This window comes from Podarcis muralis, chromosome 2 (genome assembly GCF_964188315.1).
Source record: "Podarcis muralis chromosome 2, rPodMur119.hap1.1, whole genome shotgun sequence".
NCBI lineage: Eukaryota > Metazoa > Chordata > Lepidosauria > Squamata > Lacertidae > Podarcis > Podarcis muralis.
Window position 1 is genome coordinate 76,120,840 of NC_135656.1, and position 16,467 is coordinate 76,137,306.

The 16,467-nt window shown below is 40.2% G+C and overlaps 1 protein-coding gene across 15 annotated transcripts in view; it reads left to right on the forward strand.

Moving 5' to 3' along the window:
• The first annotated feature begins 313 nt into the window (after window positions 1-313).
• Window positions 314-16,467, forward strand: part of ATP2B2 (ATPase plasma membrane Ca2+ transporting 2) — a 355,474-nt gene continuing 339,320 nt past the window's right edge. For 12 of the 15 annotated variants that reach the window (XR_013391957.1, XM_077924814.1, XM_077924817.1 and 9 more), the window contains exon 1: window positions 315-561. The gene's annotated coding sequence lies outside the window, so the exon portion shown is untranslated. Of the gene's footprint in view, window positions 562-16,467 lie in introns of all 15 variants that reach the window. The other 3 variants (XM_077924827.1, XM_077924825.1, XM_077924823.1) reach the window with 2 other exon arrangements.

The window sequence follows — 16,467 nt, forward strand, 5'->3', positions numbered from 1 at the left end:
CGTTACATGAGGAGATAGCGCTCTCTCTGTACATGCTCAGAGGAACCTTCGTTGCTACCTCGAAGCCTTAGGATTGGGTGCGGGGTGCTAAACTCCGCTTGCTTGCTGCTTCTGTTTCCCCAACCACCTGCGCCTCTTTCCGCCTCAACAGGAGGAGGAGGCTGCCTCGGCGTTTCCCCCGAGGAGAGCGCGAGGGTTCCCTTTCCCCCTCCCCCGCCTGCCCTCCCTCCCTCCTTCTGTCCCGGCTTTTCCACACAGCCCAAGACTGGCGGAGGGAATGCCAGAGCGCAGGAAGACGAGCGCGGCAGCAGGGGGAGAGCTTGGAGCAGCAGCAGCAGCAGCAAAAGCGCCGCGCGCGCGGTTGGTGGAATCCCCGCGCGCTGCCGCTGCCTGTGAGGAAAAGAGCGGCTCCCTTTTATCCTCTCGGAGGTGACTTAGCAACAGCTGCTGCTGCAGCAGCAAGCAAGCATCCGCGCGCCCTCCCGCCTCAGCTAGTCAGCGCCAGCGGCGGCGGCGGCTTGACTTCTGAGGCGCGCTTTCTCTCCTCAGTCGCCACCTCAGGTAAGACGAAGGGAACTTCCCGCGCTGCCTCTGTCTGTTCGTCACGCTGCGAAGCACTCTTTTCTTTCTTTCTTTTAATGGTGTGTGTGCTTTCGTTATGTTTGTGTGTTGTTCTCCAACGGGACCTCTTTCTCCAGCCTCCTATCCTCCTGTTGCAGGTGCTTCTGGCTGGCGCCTTCTTTTTGCCGCAGGTTTTTCCCGCCCCCCCCCCCGCCAACCCCCGAAAGGTGCTCCTGCCGGGCTTTGTCGTAAGGTGACCTTGAGCTGCTAGGTGGGCTTTTCAGGCGGCGGGGCCGGGATTCGCAGTGCGACTCTGGCGGGGTGGCCCGGCCAAGTGAAGGGCACAGGGGAAGGACTCTGGACTTGGTCCGGGGAGGCTGGAGAGGAGGCTGGAAAGGGCGCTCTGGACCAGCCTGCAGCCAGCACGTCCCGAGCTCTGCTGGGAAGCTGCTCTCTGGGAGACCCAGGCTGTCCTCCTCAGGATGCTGACCTGGGGCTGGGGGTCCTCAGAAACCAGTGGGGCTTGCTTCTGAATAAGCAGGAATAGGACTGAAGGGTGGAAACCTCTGAAGTCTAGGGATGGAGGTGGGGAGATGTGGTGAAATTTATGCAACAAATGTGTGTGTGTGTGTGTGTGTGTGTGTGTGTACTGTATTTAAAGGAAAAAGCCAAGCGCCTCAGAACATGTTGCACAAGGAGAAATGGTAAGGGACCTTTCATGTCATTGGGCGACTGGAACAATATTCCACTGTGGAAACTCTGGAAGGGCAAGGATGCAATTCCCCTTGAGAAAATGCCTTTGGATGGATACACCAGGAGAGCTGTAGCTAATTCAAGGCTGCCCTTAATTTTATAAACACCAACTGGGTTGATAATGGCAGGGTTCTTCTAGGGAAGGGAATTTCCAGATGGCAACATCTCCCCGGCCCGGTTTTTGAATGGATTGTTGTTACTTTAAGGCAATTTGTGAGCCTGGCAAATAAAGGCATTTCAGGAGCTTAACCTTAGTAGCTGATCAAGCGGCATTAGAGCAAAACAATTTAGAAATATTTTTAAAGAATCGTTAAGAGTTTTACAGGCTGCCATTCTTCGATGGGAGTAAGAGAAGCAAGCGCACAGTTATTGCAGTCTGGGACTATCTCTTGCTCGCAAGGTCAAGAACAAAGTAAAACTTTGTCATGGAAACATAATGTTCTGTTCCCCAGTGCAACTCTATGCAATAAACGAAGAATGTAAAAGTGGCTAATGAGGCATCAAAACAGTGTATTGCATTACAGCTTAGTTCACTTCTGCAGTAAGTAAACCTGGCACTGCCTTTCAGTGTGGTACAGTGGACCAGGGTGAGTTCATTTCAAATCTCTCTATCCAGCCAGAAAACTCTTCAAGTGACCTCTCTCTTTCTCTCATCTACCTCACAGGGCTGTTGTGAGGATAAAATTAATTTGAATTACTTGGAGGATGTGGGAATGGTTTTGTAAGCAAATTGTATGGAACAGTATTGTCTTGCATTGAGAAATCAGTAGCCAAATTGGAAATCCACACATTTTCTCACCTTTTCCAGTGGCACATCTTATTCTCTGTGACTCCATGTTCAAAATACTGCTCTGTCAATAAAGGAATGTTTTTTAATGGATACTGCACTTTGGAAAGAACTGTGATAATACTTGCCTTGTATAGAAAAATTGTAATAAAAGCGTACTTTTTAATTAGTAGTTGCAGAACTGGAACTGTTGTTTTCCCATCCATTATATGCATATAATGTATATTCTCATTTTGAGAAATGAGTGGATTGCATTTGGGAATTCCCCTCCTTAATGCAGTATTTTGTTTTCAATATATAAATATACTGTATTCTATATCAATACTTTTATTTTAAGTTTTATTTTAAAGCCCTGTATGAATTACTCTTTACATGCAGTTTATAAAGGACTACATCTATGCTATCCATTATTTTTGAATTCTAGTAAAATATATTGCTGGAACTAACACTACCTGAGCTTCATTTTTCAAGGATAGTATTCATTCAAGAATAATCTGTGGAAATGTGTACTTTTATATCAAACCTGGCCTAACTTCTCTAGGCTCCATTGGAAGAATGTGGTATCTATGTGTAGAAGGATACCAGTTCCCTTTCCCCTCTAGCTACACAATGGCTAGTCCTTTTGAAGGAAGGATGGCTGCTTAAGATGGTGACAGGGACATAGGAAGCTGCCTTATACTATGTCAGACCAATGGTCCATCTGTATTGTCTACAGTTACATAGGATCATAGAATTGTATAGAATTGTAGAGTTGAAAGGAAAGGACCCTGATGGTCATCTCGTCCAACCCACTGCAATGCAGGAATCTCAACTAGCTCATGGATTTCAGCTGGAGTGTCTTTCCTAGTCCTACCTGGAGATGCCAGGAATTGAATCTGTGACCTACTTGCAAAGTAGATTCTCTACTACTGAGCTATGTCCCCTCCCTTCCCTGCTCCATCCTGCCTAGGGAGCAAATGATGTCTAGAGATAGTTGGCCCCTCTTTCACTGAGCTGAAACAAGGGCTGAACATAGACAATCAACTTACAACTTCAGATATATGGAGAAGTGTGCACATTTCCTAACTGTATTTATGTATAGCAGTACGGGCAACAATAATTTTGAACTATTTTGTGGTTTCTATTGTTTCTGACTAGTTGTGTTCATCTCTTGCTATGATGTAAAGGTATTACATACATTTTGTCACTACTTTAAGTTTTGCTGTTAATAGAAGTATGGTCTTAAAAGTCTACTGATAATGTTGTATGTATCATATTTTAATTCCTTTATGCAATATTTATAGGCTGTTTTCTTTCTTATGCACAACTGGAAGTTGCTATTTCTTTTTAATCAGTCGTGCCTCTTCTATGCACATGTGCTCACTACTCCAACAAGAGGAAGAAGAGAACCTTTCCCCTGCAAATTCCATTACATATTAAAATCAAGATTAATAACTGATTTACGTGTCCTTATTATAAAACAGAATAACTAATGGGACTTCATAGATCACAATATAGGGTTGTATCCAATGAGATAATTGCATTTGGGTGTGTTTGTGTAGTGGACTAAGAGAGAAAGGGGAAGTTCTGGTGTGCTCTCAGAAGTTGTTACATGTGCACAGTTATTTAGTTATTTAGTATCCAAATATGCTAACACAGAAATAAAAGGTAATAAAACCAGAATATCTCACAAACGGTGTGTGTGTGTAAAGATACACAAAACATGATATTGTGAAATTTGAAAAGAATGGGAAAAAGCAGGGAAGATTGCTTAAAATGTTCTTCTTTCCAGTCATGAAATTCTGTAGCCTGGAGGAATATCTTCAGTGTTGTTATTCATGGATAACTAATACAGACCATCCAAACTTTACCAACATTTAGAATGCATTGCAGAAAAATAACAATAATCACCTAACCTTTATCTTAGGTTAGCAAGCATTTACATGGTAGAAAATCCTATTGCATGGGTAGCCGGTCCATCTATAGTGTCACCAAATATCTGTCCATTTCAAATTATGGTGAATTTTCAAAATTTGAAATTTAGATTTTGTAAGTTGGCATTAACATTCAATTCCTGAATTTCAGAATAAGAAAAATGACACCAATGTTCAAAATCTGCCTGTTTTGCTTAGTTCAATGAGTAAATGTCATTTGGAAAATTTACTAAATTATTTTGCAAGTCATCTATCATATACTCTCACATATTGATTGCTACTGCATGTCATATGTCAGATAGTGTAAAATCTTGGCAACTACACATTAGATACTGACAAATGTTAACTGTGACTGTAGGCCAGCTGTCAAACACTGCCAAAACTTACTGCTACATGTTAGATTTCTTTCAAATGTGATTGCTGGTGACTGCTACCTAAAAAGATTGGACGACTAGATTGCAGAAATCTTTAGGTGGGAAATGATGGTGTGGAATAACTGAAAACTGGAGAATATTCGCCACTGGAATTAATCAGAGGAGAACTTTGAAGTTTGTTTGTTTTTAAATCATTTCCTCTCTGAATTTATGCAAGAGTTGTGCTGGTATTCACCACACTTTTCCTGTTAAGCACAAGGATCACCACTTGTGTAATAAGGTTGCCCTCCTGCTCCTTCCCCCTGTACTCTCCCAAAATCATCTGTGGAGGTTTGGGGGAATACCAAGAACAGATTTAGGGAACATGTGGAAGGGGATGAGAGGGAGGAAAGTCTCGCTGTGCTAGCAGTAATCCTTGTGCTGATGGGACCCGGAGTTAGTGATATGTTAAATACAACCCTTGGTATTGGCAAGAACTAGAACTTAGGTTGGCTCCATATTGAACATAGATACCTTCAAATGAGACTGTAGCTTTGTAAGTGTTTACTGGAATCGAATCTTTGCTAACTTAATGATAAAAAGGCTTTTTTTGTATATTGTGCTTTAATGGCCATTAAAACATTGTTCATTAAAACTTTAAAGGCTTACTTCCATTTAATTCACATAGCTTTGAAATTATGATTGATATTATTATGCATTGATATAAAATGGTTGTTTCTTCTGGAGCTGATATTCAGAATGTTAATATGTTATTTGAAGGCAAAGACTATTTCACATTCATAATTCACCCACTGCAAATAAGATGTTATTTTGCGATGAATCTCATTCTCAGCATGATTCATATGCCTTTTAATTATAGCACCAACTCATAATCCCAACAGAGTTCGATGAAAAATAAAAATGGCAAAGCATTTTGCACATTAAAGGTGTTATGAACAATAAGTGATAATACTCTATTCTGTAGTGCTGAGAAATGTTCAGATATCATAATGACATTGCATTGGTGAAGCATCATATGTGCAGTTGCATATATATTTCAGTTGACTGGCACAGTGTCACTTAACTCTGCTACTACTGTCAGCTACATTAGCTACCATTAAAAAAGTGTACCAGAGCTGCACAGTGCAACAGCATGGCACATATTTGGACACAAAATGAATGGATAGGGGGCCAAGCCTGCAGACGGATCATTTACATCGCATTCTAAAGTCATATTAGCTTTTATACGGCAAGCTTCATTGCCACAACCTTATATTGGGATTTCAAATTATAAGAAGCAGAACAAGCCTTGCCATTGTATCTATGTTGTGTGGCGTGCCACATGAAGCAATACTTCAGTGAGTTTGGGGTGCTCATCTCCACAGTGCTGCAAATATTTTCTTGATTCATTTCTGCTTTAGCCTGCCCCATTTCAAGAGACTGGGGTGACCAGTCTTAGCAGGTCAGAACCCTTAAGAGGTCACCTGGCATATAACTAGGCAGGCAATTGCAGTTCATCAAGTGATAAAAATACTGCCCAGCCCATAATTTGGGAGGCCTTCTATGAAAGGTTGTGAGATATAAATGGGGAGGAAAACAACAGAATCTAGGGCAGCTCACAAGTTACAGAGCCAGACTGAACTCCTACATCCCTGTTATCTGCCCTTCTCCCTCATCTTAGTCTCTGCCTCCTCTCTGAGGAATCTTAGTCTTAAAAGTATAGCAGTGTAGTCTGAGGTTTTGCAACCCGAGTTCCCTGTCCAGTTGATTAAGTCTGATGAGATGGAGATGGAAGTTATGGGTGGGTGGGGTCCAGGCACCCTGCCTGTGAGGTCTCTGCTAATGGGTTCTGAGGTAGTGGTGCATACAGCCTTGGAGGTGGTGCCTAGTTTTTCTGACAGAAGTCAGACTTAGGAACACCTCTGAACTCTCTTGCATCCATCCTTTGATGAAGATGACATAGGACAATTGCTATACATTCCAACAGTGTAATGTAATTACATTTTATATATACCATCAGCTGCAAAAAATAGTATTCCTCCCCTTTACTGATATTGTTGGCAGTCATAATAAAGATAAATGTAAATTAAAAACTCCCAAGCTTCACCCCTTCTAGATTCTTATGCTCCTGCAGTTCATTTTCACTACTGTTTCATTGGAATAATAGTGGCAGCATGCAGGAACTCTAGACTACTTTGCAAGAATTCCAAACCATGGCTTCTTTCATGTGAATTCCCCATTAATCAACTATGTTCAACCCTACATAGCACTGTTCCTAAAATGAGCGTTAATAATACAATGTTGTTGGTTTTTTGGCTTTGCCACTGGTATTAAATATAAATTATGCAGCACTGGGAAATGGTTGGCATACAAGTTCTGATGGCATTGTGGCTAGCTCTTGTATTAGGGCTCTCGTACCTTAATACAGGATGCTGCTTAGTTAGTGCAGTTGAATGCAAAATAAACTCTTAAGATTGTGCAATCCAAGCTGTTGAATTAGAGAGTGAATGGGTTGTCCTGTTTGTACAAGAACTTTCACATGCACAGTGGGACCCCTGTCTTATCCCTGCCACATACTTCCTGTGTTGGGGTTTTCCCCAGCCCTCTGGAGCAGATTTTTGGGGCTTCAGAAAATAAGGAAGTTCAATTGGCCAAGCTTAAACCCTTGCATGAGCAGAAGATTTTGTTGGATATAGCCTTACGTGATCTGCACTGCAGGATCTGTTTATGCATGCGACTTACTATCCAACTAGGCATAAGTAAAGAATCCTGCTTTCACATTTATATAGCATCCCTAACTTGATGGAGCAACATTCTAATCATTAGGGTTGTATGTGAGGGTAAAAAAGAAGGATGGGGAACCTGTGGCTTTCTTTCTGCTGTTTGACTGCAGCTCTCATCATCCATGATCCTTTGCCAGTCTGGCTGGTGCTGATGCGAGTTGGAGTGCAATTGCAACTGGAGGGTCGCAGCTTTGCCATCTCTGGTTTTTCTCCATTGATGGAGTTCTCAAAAGGTATTTAAAAAAATGAATCCAATGATGCAGATAGCAGAAAATTATTTTGAGGGCACCAAGTTAGTGGATTTGTCAGCGTTGCTTATTTCCCGTAAAAGAAATAGTGTCCTGTTGATTTTTGCCTGAACCTGTAATGCTCACCTCATATATTTCCCTTGAATGTTCACTGTTAACATTTATTGCTCCCAAGCTGAAATGATCATAAAGCATTTCCAGAGAAGGACTGTTCCTTTGCTGTTCTCCCTTGACTCTTGTGATGGAACTTGCTCTCGGTTTAAACAGCACCATTAAAATATGTTCACATTTAATGTTTTTTTAAAAAATTGTACAGTAGTTGGTTCAATATTTCAGAAATTTTCTGGCTTTGTTGCTGCAGGATTTTGTTTTGAAATTCGTTATGTTCCAGGGGAATATAAGGCCGTATTACAATAAAACAGGGGTGCCCAGGTAAGCTCTGCTCTGCATCAATGATCACATGACATGACACATGCACACCATTTGAATGGCAATGCCCACCAGTACAAAGTGGAAGAGCTTTTACATTGGTTATTCTTCCTTATGCTGTTAAGTAGTCGTGTTAGCAGAAAAATGTGAGCAGTAAAATGTGTATTGCAAGTAAGACTTGCACACTATGATTTGCAACAAAAACAACAAAAACCCAACCAAACAAATGTGAGAAGATACTTGTTCAAAGCAGTGTTTTGGATAGAAATCACTAAACAGATAAGGAATTGCAGGGAAATGTCCAGAGCAGTTCTTTTTCATTCCTGCTGCCACAGAGTCACCAAATCACCTTGTTCACTTTCAGATGGCTTTTGATGGTGTTGGGACCTCTTTGGTGTTGATGATTCTAATTATATTGTGCACTGTTCTGAGCTCCCTAATTGGAAGAAGAGTGGTATAAAAATAAAATAAATGGAAAATAAAAATATTTCTGCAAGTATTTTAAGAGTCCTGGTTGTGAGGGTAAACTTTTGCTATTTGCTGGCCTTATTGTATTTTCCCTTCATTTAAAAAAAGTGTTTAGATTTTTAGACTGGTCTTGCATGTCACCTAGAGTATTTAATCTTGCATGTTACCTAGAGTATTTAATAGAAAGATGATTATCAAGCTTTGAAATAAATCAAAAGCAATATAGTTAAATTAAATTGCCACTAAATGTGGTTTTCACATAGCAAAAATCAAGGTGCATCCTGTACTTTAGACTACACACACACACACACACACACACACACACATTTTCCAGAGTTGGATATAAACGTCTTACATTTTCTTTTAATCATCTCCTATATCAAGATTCCCAGGCCATATCTCCATGACATCCTAGTTGATCTTTATTAGGCTGCATATCAGTTTATTCCACCCAGTTTCATTCTACATAAAATCTTAGTTGTTGTAAACTGCTGCTCACAAGTCTATCTATCAAATAATTTATTTTACTATTATACCTTTTTAGATACTCTCCAAAGTGTTCCCATTCCTCCCTTATTCATGTCTCATCTTGATTTCTTATCTTTGCCGTCATCGTAGCTAACTGTGTGTACTCTATCAGCTTATTTTGCCACTATTATTTTGTTGGGATTTCTTTCTCTTTCCATCTTTGTGCTGTAGTTGCACAGAGGAAGAGAGATAGCATTTGGGGGCGAATGTCACCATTTATTATACCTAGTGGAAAGGCCTCTCGGTTTATTTTTTTTGGGGGGGGGGGAATGTAAACCCTGAGCATCTTTTTAAGTTTCACATAAATCATTTCCCAATATTACTTCAGAAAATAAAATTTAAGGTCATTAGAGGTTTTTGAGCCCTGTTCTAGTATGTTTTGCTTAGGTAAATAAACTGTTAATGATCAGATAAGTTGTCATTTATTTGGGTTTTAGGTGTACAAATACTAAAGCTAACAAGAAAAGGTTTTGTTACAGGAAGGTATTCTGTAGATGGATGGAGATGGAAGGTATTAGAGGGAGGTGCTACAGGATAGCTTGATGGGTCAAGCAAAGACAAAAGGAGGATGTGAGATAATAGATTTGGTACATACATACATGGTGGGGAAGAGCAACAGCTCAGTAGCAGAACACTTACTTTGAATACAAAAGGTCTCAGGCAAAATTCCTGGCATCTCCAGGTAGGGCTGTGAAGATATTGTATTCTTACTACTGCTGAACTACTTCCTATGTTCTCCAGGAAAACTTTCCCTAAATTTAGGAATGCCTGGTTTAATTGATTTTTAAGTGTCATTGCCTCACATTTAATCAAAAACCAATTTAATCTTGGCAAAGCCTCAGCAACAGTGGCAAATCTTTTATTGACTCACAGCAGAAATAAGGACCATTAGATAATGCATTCTTACTCTGTGGATGCTGAATTTATTTCTGAATTCTAACTCAGAAATAGTACATCCCTGGCAGTTCAATTATCCAAATAATTGTGTCTGTTCCATTTTGCCATCAGTGTTGCATGTGGAGGAATGTATAGCCACATTTCCTGTAAAACCACTTACTTATGAAAGGATAACCACATTTTGGAACAAAGCTAAAAGAGGCTAGGGAACCCATCTTTCTATCTACTTGTGTATTATTTATTTTACTTTTATATTGCATTCTCTAACCCCCTCCCCATGATTTCCCTCCCAAGGCAAAAATAGAAGCAATTAAAAAAACCAGGCAGAAATGTTAACAACAGAAAATGGAGAGAGACACACTACTACAGTAGCAATGTAAAATGATGCACAAATAAAAAGAAAGTACCAGCTCCATCACCCAGCAGGATGATAAAGCCATATTTAAACCTGGCAATGGAAAGCCTGTGGAGATTAGCTAAACAGTAAAGTACTCCACAGTTTAAATACTTACCACTGATATGTAGCCTCTTGCCCTTATAGCTCTCATACCAGTAAAGCATGTTTACCTGTAAGCTTTTCCTAACAGGCCAAATGGAGGTTTTCCTTGGTTCCAATAGTTTGTGTGTGATGGTGGGGGAAGGGTTAAATACCTGCTCCCCCAGCAGATGATCTTAATCAAAACAGATCCACATTTTTTTGTTTTAGTTTTAGACAATGGTTAAAGGAAACAGGAGACCTGGTGGTGACAGATCTCAAATTTATTTGTCTAGGACCCTTAGAAAAAGCCCCTTTTAAGATGATCATGTTGATGGGTCCTTTTGCATGAGGAAATCCTTATAGATCTAGTGATGTCTGTCTTGGTTTCAGTTTCCTGCCCGTACCAGGAACTCAAAGGTTCTTTTCATGGTGCTTGGAACTCGTATTAATAAAACAGCTTGTCATCTTAGTATGTGTGGTTATGGTATCATGATGAGTGTAAAGAATTTTGCGCCCCTGACAATTTTGGGCCTGGGGCAACTCTCCCTATCCCCCCTCCCCTACTCCACTGTCCTAACCACCTCCAGAAACATTTATTGGTATTAGAACTACAGGGGAACTCTACTAGTAATGTTAGTTTTACTGGATATGTTACAGATAATCTTACAATCTGCTGTAATTGTCTCCCACCCCATGTTTATATGTGGTATGTATATTGTTGCACACCATTCTAATCTCCAAGCAGTGTGAGATTCCAGAGGTTCTAGGCACATGCTTCCGTTTGAATGAGGGACAGCGGAGAGGGTGGTATCTTTTTGAAATATGATTTATTTGCACATATATGTAACATGAGCCTACGATGGAGGGGTTCACAGCATCAGCACCCCAAAGGGTTTTTCTTTCCCCCATAGCTGCAGCTTTGGTTTGCAGCAGAAATCTGGGAGAAATCTGTCTGCCAGCTGCCCAGCCTTCTAGCTCAGACAACTCAACTCTGATGTTTGTCTGTCTAACTACCAGCGAGTTTGTCATTGGTTATCTGGCACAGAGTCACTGCCTTTGTTAACTTAATAGCCCATACTTAGAGACTCAATGCCTCACCAGGAAACTAGCCTGGCTATTCCAGGAATTGAATCCCAGGAATTAGAACAGAGCTCAAGCATACAGCCTACCCCACCCCCACCCCCCACATAACACTAGGCTGCTCTTTGATGCTTAAGATGCCTTGTCAGTTCTTCTCTTCAGATCTCATACAAAGGGCTGTTGCTGAGAGGCTATATGTTGCAGTACCCTCAGGCTTTACACCATATAAGCACAGCTTGAGTAGCTAAAGTGCTGGAGTGCTTCCCAGTGTAGCTAAGAATTAGGAGTAGAGAAGGAGAAGGCATAATGGGTCTAAACAAATCAGCGCAATTTGTCAATTGTTTCTGAATTGTGCCTCCTATTTTCATAAGTGCATATCTCTTTCAAAGAAATCTGTTTAGGCACCACAGCATGAGACGTTTACCAAACCATGTGTATACCTTAGCAGTATCAGAAATATAGCATGGTTTGGACATGTTACTCTGTTGACAGCAACCCTCAATTATGAAATGAATGGAGTTGGTTTGATGAGACGGATGACAGAAATCAACTCAGTCCGTTAGCAGGCAAGCCCTGACTGAGGCCTTTTCATTGCCGCCTTTTGGCAATGTAAAAAGATTAGCTCTGACTAGAGTCTGCACAATGCAAGCTGCATCAGGACAGCTTGTTATGCTAAGTTCATTCTTCTTCTGCTGTTCTAGTGATTAGACTCCAATCTCACTGTTCTTTTTATTTTTAAAATACAGAAGATGTATACTTCTATATTTTGAAAGTGTCAAAACACCATTTAGTGGCTTTTAAATTCTTGCCAGGAAACAAAATACCTCTCGAGAGTAAATGCTTAGATAACATTTATTTAAATTGCCATTTTGTTTATAGTAATATGTTCAAATGGAATAGATATTTGGATTAAATTTATTTTATAGATATGCTTAAAATGTTACAATTTTAATGTACTTAGATTAAAATATGACTGTGATAATGGTCAATAAAATTTCTTCTCTGTTCACATAGGGCATGATTCATTCGCCGTCCAAAATCTAATTAGCTATTTTCTTTATTTTCACTGCAATTTACTCGTTTTATTTTCTCAATTATTTGAATTAAAAAGTTATTTTAAAAAAGGTAAAAGCAGTAAACCAATGCAATAAAAACAATTTAACAATCAATCAATCAATCAATCAATCAATCGTGTCAGGATTCTCAATACTTATCAATAAACAAATTTCAATATCAGAGGTATGGCATAACAAAAAATATATTCACTTGTTTTTGTCAAGGTCAAATGAACACCCTGGCATTCCACAACATAGAAGACCTTTGTTTCTAATCGATGGTAATTTTTCATGAGTTCCTTTGTCATTTCAGATGACAATGCAAACTCATCCATTATACCGTATATGATTTGTATAAATGTAGAAGTATACAGATAAATAAAAAAGCAGTTTTCTCTAAAATGCAGTAGCTCAGTTTGGGGACAAAGCTGAGCCTGAATAAGGCCCCATCTTCTGCAAAATAATATTTTTTAGCCATTTAACAGTGCTAGCCAGAAAAACTCAGCATAATATTTTGCAAATATGTGTATAACATTGTCAGGTACTGTTAAAAGAAATGTGTGCCCTCTTTATTTTTGTTTTACACAACTCAAGCCACATTGCAATATGGAGTACTTTAAAGTTTGGGGGCAGAATATTGGTGAAATGGCCTCCTTTCATACTGTTGGCATGAATGAAGGAGATAATCCTTCAGTTTGAGGGGGAAAAATAGAATTATGTGTGCTTGAAACTGGATTTTTGATGTGCAAAATCAGTGGTTGAGAAACCCCTAGAACCTTTTAGTTACCAGGAGATAGCTGTGCTTTTGAGCGAGCTACTGAGTATAATTAAGGTCCCAAAATAAGACTTTTAGAAAACGCTCTTACACACAAGCTAATTTTTGCATCCGTTAATAGCAGTCCTCTTTATCAGATCTCCAGCACAATTTTCTCTGGAATATAATTGAACTGATCTGGTCAAATTGTTTGGTTTAAATATAGCCCACAGCAATTCATGTAAAGCTAGCCAGTGAATATCTTTTTGGAGGAAAAATATCCTCTCTTACTCCGAGGCACAAAGGAAGGTTTTCTTTCTTTCTTTCTTTCTTTCTTTCTTTCTTTCTTTCTTTCTTTCTTTCTTTCTTTCTTTCTTTCCCCCTTCCTTCCTTCCCTCCCTCCAGCTAAGAAGGTATATGTTTTATTTATATATCTAAAAATTTGCAATATGCTTCTTTTTATTTGATAATGAAATGGTAAATAAGAACACAATATATTATAGGCTTGGTTCAGACATAAGAAACCATGGTTTGACTCTATGACGAAAAGCTTTGTGCTCGTGCACTCCTTTCTTCACATTTCAATTAACCGATTCCTGTTTAAGGTAAAGGTACAGGTAAAGGGACCCCTGACTATTAGGTCCAGTCGCGGACGACTCTGGGGTTGTGGCACTCATCTCGCTTTATTGGCCGAGGTAGCCGGTGTACAGCTTCCGGCTCATGTGGGCAGCATGACTAAGCCGCTTCTGCCAAACCAGAGCAGCGCACGGAAACACTGTTTACCTTCCCGCTGGAGCGGTACCTATTTATCTGATTCCTGTTTAAGGTAAAGGTACAGGTACAGGTACAGGTAAAGGACCCCTGACAGTTAAGTCCAGTCGCGAATGATTCTGGGGTTGCCGTGCTCATCTCGTTTACTGGCCGAGGGAGCTGATGTTTGTCCACAGACAGTTTTTCAGGGTCATGTGGCCAGCATGACTAAGCCGCTTCTGGCGAAACCAGAGCAGTGCATGGAAATGCCGTTTACCTTCCCACCGGAGCAGTACCTATTTATCTACTTGCACTTTGACGTGCTTTCGAACTGCTAGGTGGGCAGGAGCAGGAACCGAGCAATGGGAGCTCACCCTGTTGTGCAGATTCGAACCACGACCTTCTGATCGGCAAGCCCTAGGCTCTGTGGTTTAACCCACAGCGCTACCCGTGTCCTGTTTAGTTAAGCTATATATTCATAAGGCAAGAGTCAATTGCACCAGGGGCCAGTATTTGGAATTCTGTAAAGATGAGTTTTGCATTAGTATTAATTACAGGTAATGTCGGTTCATATAATGTATCAAGCGAACCTAGGAAAATTTAAAACTGAGCTCCACCATTGGTGAAAAGCACCAACTTTGTTCGCCATTGGAAGTGGAGGGAATTGTGCCAAAAGGAGTGGGTAAAAGTGTTCACTCATTCATGTTGAGGGCAGTGTGATGATGATTGTTGTCTGTCTTGATTGGCTTTGTCTGCCCTCAAGAATGCCAACTATGGTCTTGCTTGGCTTTGTTTGCCTTCAGGGATGGTACATATTATGGTGACATCATGACATTCATTATGTGTTCCCTGACTGGCTATGATCATCTGAGAAGGGAGAAAGCAGCTCATCAAAAATAGAGAGGGGAACAATGGCTGTGAACAACTACAAAGAGATACATAATAAGGGTGATGAGAGGGGTGGTTTCTGAAAAGCAATACTTTCACCCTGATAAACAATATGGCTGAAACAATATTGGCGCTATGACTAATGTTTGGTCTGCACCATAGTCTTTTTTTGGGGGGGGCACATAGGGGAAGGAATGGCGGGGGGGGGGGGAGAGTCCCATTGTTCAAAGACAGCGCTTGTTAGGTGACTCCCACCCAAAGTTTATTTAAAAATTCTTAAGCCATTAAAGCAAAACCTTTCAGCACAACCGTGAGCATGTTCACGGAGAAGCCAGTCTTGATGTGTACAATGTGGTGTACTTGCACATGTAAATGTGCATAGGATTTCACCCCTAAGCACTAATGTAAGCAGAGTATAGGTTGCACTCTTGATATGTTGGTGTCTGAGACTGGATTGCAGCACAGGGTGTTACGTAGCTTATTATGCATCAGCATCACTTGGCTCATTCAACACAATATTCCAGGTTTTAATGTTGAGAATCACATTACACTGCCTATACCTAAACTGATTGACCACTACCCCTTAGTGTATAGGGTGTGTGTCTGTGTCTAAATTCAATTATAAAGCTAACTGTATCAGCTTCATATATTATGAGGTGGAAGCAAGTACATTCTAAACTTATACTTTTAATAAGCTCAAATAATTTTTCCACCAGCCCACCTGGTGAAAGGAAAGTGAATAACAGGGGTTGTTCACTTACATTTGCTCTGCTCTGTTCAGACATGGCCTGTGCTTTAAAGCTCGGTGTCCAAGCGCCTCCCCCCCCCCCCCAGCACTTTCCCTGAAAAAGCAACTCTTTAAAGTTCATTTGGAGCAAACAGCAATCAGTGGAAAACCTGAAATTCCTTTTGTAAATCTATCAAAGAATAAAGGAAAATAGAAATGGGATTAAGTGGTTTTCTCAGGATGGTGCAGTGTGTGTGCCCTGTTCCCTGTTGGTGTAATGGTGATGGAAATGTTATGTGGTGGAGAAGGGAACAAAAAATAGATGGTCGAGGAGGGTCAGTCGGGGGAAGTGAGAATTGTCCCTATTTTCATCTGAGGAATGTTGGAGGGTCATGATGTACACACATTCAAGACTGAACCTCTGGTTAATAGGTTCAATATTTTAAATAGTGAAGGTTTGTTTATAAACACGAAGACTAATTGAAGTAATTTTAGCATTCGTGTTTAGAATTATATATATATATTGTAAAATACTTCTTAATTTTTTACCAGATGAAGTGCTGCATCTTTTAGCTTTATGGAGTGAACAAAGTCAGAGACATTTCTAACCTATATATAGCATATGCAAGAAACAGGAGAGGGAGATCCATACCCAAGGATTTCCCTCTTGTTAAGTGGCAATCTAAGTTTTTTGTTTTTATCACGGATGTGACCTGTGTGCACAAGCCTATTTTAGCCTTAATCGTTAAAGAAGAGGAATGCGTACAGAGTGCTAAATTGCCAAACATAGAATATAGACAGCTTTAGTAAATGAAAATGTTTCCCTTTATAGAAAAAGTAATCATTAACACCACACTCTACATTTTCTGAAAAGTCAAACTTCATTAGATACCAAGAATTGTCTGATTTAAAAGGCTTAAGATTATCAAATAAACCATGCCTGGTTTTTAAACACTGGGATATTAGTATGAGAAAAGTCTTCATGTAAATCTGAATGAAAGAATTTCAAAGCTAC